Source organism: Cryptomeria japonica, chromosome 3, assembly GCF_030272615.1.
Source record: "Cryptomeria japonica chromosome 3, Sugi_1.0, whole genome shotgun sequence".
Lineage (NCBI taxonomy): Eukaryota > Viridiplantae > Streptophyta > Pinopsida > Cupressales > Cupressaceae > Cryptomeria > Cryptomeria japonica.
In genome coordinates, this window is record NC_081407.1 from 641,688,552 (window position 1) to 641,692,010 (window position 3,459).

Genomic DNA, 3,459 nt, shown 5'->3' on the forward strand with positions numbered 1-3,459 from the left:
CCAACTCAAGACTATTTGAAGCCAAAATGCTTCAAAGATAAAGAAAAAGAAAAAACAATCCCTTAACGGCCAGATGCACATTCTTAAGAACTGAACTCAAATTGAAAAAAGAACCAGTATATTACTTCTTAAGCAAATCCAATCTATGTCTTATTATGAACATTGAATTAATATTGCAAAGTTTGACATTTATTTATAATAAATTGAATGTCTTCTTAATTCTGTTTTCTATGATATTAATTTCATTATTTGATCAAGAATAAACTATTCAGAACCATATTTTAAAAAAATATTGAAAGACTTAGGTATAGTTTGCATACGTAGTAAACTGTCAAAGTCTAATTTGCCCTCCAATTGTCTCTGTTGTGTCTGCAGATTGTCTGTGCAGGCGAATGTATAGCCTCTTACCATCTTTATAATGTTTTAAATGCATGCCCATTCAAAATCAATGGTGTTGCAGAAAACTTCAATAAGGGTGAATTAAATACATTATCAAATAAACAATCATTAAAAAAATTTAAAAATGCTATTCTCTAAAAAGAAATTAAAATTTGACAATATAAATTTTTTTAGAACATATATCAAAGACAGTTAAAAAATTTATGGGCTATAGAGGATGATCCACTGCTGTATACACAATATGATTGTAGAGAAAAAATCCAAAAGACAGACAAATTGATACACTATTTTGCAGGTTGATTTGGTTGCAGACCAAATTTTCATCACTGAGCATTCAAATTTTAATCATACATGCCAAATCTCTGAATAAACTCAATTATTAATAGTCTAAATGCCCAGGAACAAATAATATAAGGCAAGCACAACAATGCAGAGACGAAAACTTAAAAAGCAAACAAATTGCCTCATCAATAAATTCATAAGAAAATTGAGGAGACAGAGTAAGAAGAATTTTTTTAATACTGTGAAAAACTTCATAAGGCTAAGCCCAGCCTAAGCAAGGAGTCAAATACATCCTTACCTATCACTCACATGCCTTCTGCAACCCACTTATCATTGAACTGAAAAACAAAGAACTTTAAATTGAGAAAATCAAAAGCAATTTAAGTCTTGGCATTCAAATGAAGAGAAAGGAAACCAACTCACTCTCAAAGAAATTAAATGTTTTACATTTGCTTCATTCATCTCAAAGCAGTTTGTTTGTTGCCTCAACGTGCCACCTTTATTCAATCGCCTCATTTGTGCATGCCCATTCTGGATCTATGCCGCTGGTCTGCAAGGATTTTAAGGTTTTTTCCTTGCCTTTAAAGGCTTCCCACCTTGATTATCCCTCATTTCAGCATATATACTCAGAAGTATCTCCAATTATGATGGATAAAACACATGCAAGTCAGTTTCAAATCAGTTGTGGGTGAAAAGAAGTCACATCTCAATTGACAATGGTTTGGTCAGCAAGGGCTAATAATTCAATTCGCAAAGCACTCCAGCAGTAAATTAAAGTTGCTAGCTTTGAGTTCTAATTGGTTCATATGAATTACAATTCAACATTCAGTATCAAAATCAGAATAGTAATTCAATTTAAATGAAAGGTTTTTAGTTTTGAGTTCTAATTGATTCATATGAACTATAACTCAATATTCAGTATCAAAGTCAGACTAGAGCCCTAGGAGCCCCAAATGCCTACAGTGTAATTTAAAAAAGAGTGTTAGAAAATAAGTCACACCTGGATCAATAATGGACTGGCCACAGGACGAATAGTGCAGTTGATATAACACTCCAACAACAAAAGTAAAGTCCTAAATTTGAGTCTAACTGATCTGTATGAACCAAACTCAACACTTGCATCATCAGATATCCCGCATCAGATTCTGTGTATCCATTGAAAGAGTAGGTACATCTGCCGATATTTCCCGGCATGAGTGTGAAACCCTATAGTGTTTTCGACATGCTCTTACTATAAATCAAGATGGGCATGTGCAAGCAGCTAATCAAGATCTGCATCTGCTTCTGTGTCTGTAAATGCTGCATTCGTCGATGGGATTGCCACCAAATACATGCACAGAAACTCGCTCACCAATCTCTCAATCATAATTTTTTTTCCAAAACCATCTCTGCCTCCGGAACAGGCAACCAACCCTTTCCTATTTTGGGTATTTGGAAATCCAGAGAAAGATGCAGATAGGACAGAGGAATTATATGCTCATATAAACTACAATAGAAGAAGCAGCAATAGGGGGCAGGGATAAGGGCTGTTGAATCAGACCTCGAGGAGATCAATAGCTAAAAGAGGAGCAGCTATGATGGTACTGATGAGAAAAAGAGGGGTTTGATGCGTGACACAACAACATTCACCAATGCGATGGTGACAAAAGAGTTACCCAATAACAGAGGATATTTGCCTGCAAAATCACGTCCCTTACACAGAAAGCTACCCATATCTTTCAGTTACATGGTGGAGAATTCGCCCTTTAGATCTTTCGCTCTGCTTTCATCTGCCAAATTTAGGTTTGCCGAATCAAAGCGGAGCAAGAGAAATAAAGGGCTAGTTTCAGATTAAACATATTAGACTGGATGGGTACATCCACTTCAACCTCAATAGATCCAATCCAAGCTCTCTGAAATGAATCTCCAGGTAACAGAGATTTGTAAAATTTGAGCTAAAAAGTACACGGTCACGCCTTCTTGCCTACCCCTTCCCCTCTTGTTTAAGTGGCGGACCGCTTCAACTCTACTATTGGGGTAAGGTCTTATGGGGGTTGAAGATATTTTCCTAAAGCAAAGGTTCATGAATCAAAAGATTTATGTGATTGGATTATTTCGAAATCTATTTTTTTAGGATTGCATATTTCAAGGTGCAATTGGGGTGGGGCTAAAAATTGTCCTACCAGCTTAAGAATCTTTTCTACCATTGAGTTATTTCCGAATCTATTTTTTTAGGATTGCATATTTCACAAGTGCAATTGGGGTGGGGCAATTTGTTTAAGAATTTTTTCTACCATTGAGTTATTTCCGAATCTATTTTTTTAGGATTGCATATTTCAGCATGTGCAATTGGGGTGGGGATAAAATTGCCCCACCGGCTTAATAATTTTTTCTACCATTGAATTATTTAGGAATCTATTTTTTAAGGATTGCATATTTCAACAGGTGCAGTTGGGGTGGGGCTAAAAATTGTCCCACCAGCTTAAGAATTTTTTCTACCATTGGATTATTTCGGAATCTATTTTTTTAGGATTGCATATTTTAGAGTTGCAATTGGGGTTAAGAATTGTTTCTACCATTGGATTATTTTGGAATCTATTTTTTTAGGATTGCATATTAGGTGTAATTGGGGTGGGGCTTAAAATTCTCCCACCGACTTAAGAATTTTTTCTACCATTGGATTATTTTGGAATCTATTTTTTTAGGATTGCATATTTCACCAAGTGCAATTGGGGTGGGCTAAAAATTGTCCCACCAGCTTAAGAATTTTTTCAACCATTGGATTATTTCGGAATCTAT

General features: G+C 35.2%; 1 long non-coding RNA gene across 2 annotated transcripts; it reads right to left on the bottom strand.

Annotated features, from left to right (window-relative positions):
* Positions 1-842: 842 nt before the first annotated feature.
* LOC131050232 (uncharacterized) lies at positions 843-2,714 on the bottom strand. 2 transcript variants are annotated; one of them, XR_009106877.2, is made up of 2 exons: positions 1,129-2,714; positions 843-1,019 (listed from the first exon to the last, which is right to left on the bottom strand). It is a non-coding gene; the product is annotated as an uncharacterized LOC131050232 (long non-coding RNA). The 2 variants fall into 2 exon arrangements; XR_009106876.2 differs by having other exon boundaries at positions 1,105-2,714.
* Positions 2,715-3,459: the final 745 nt, after the last annotated feature.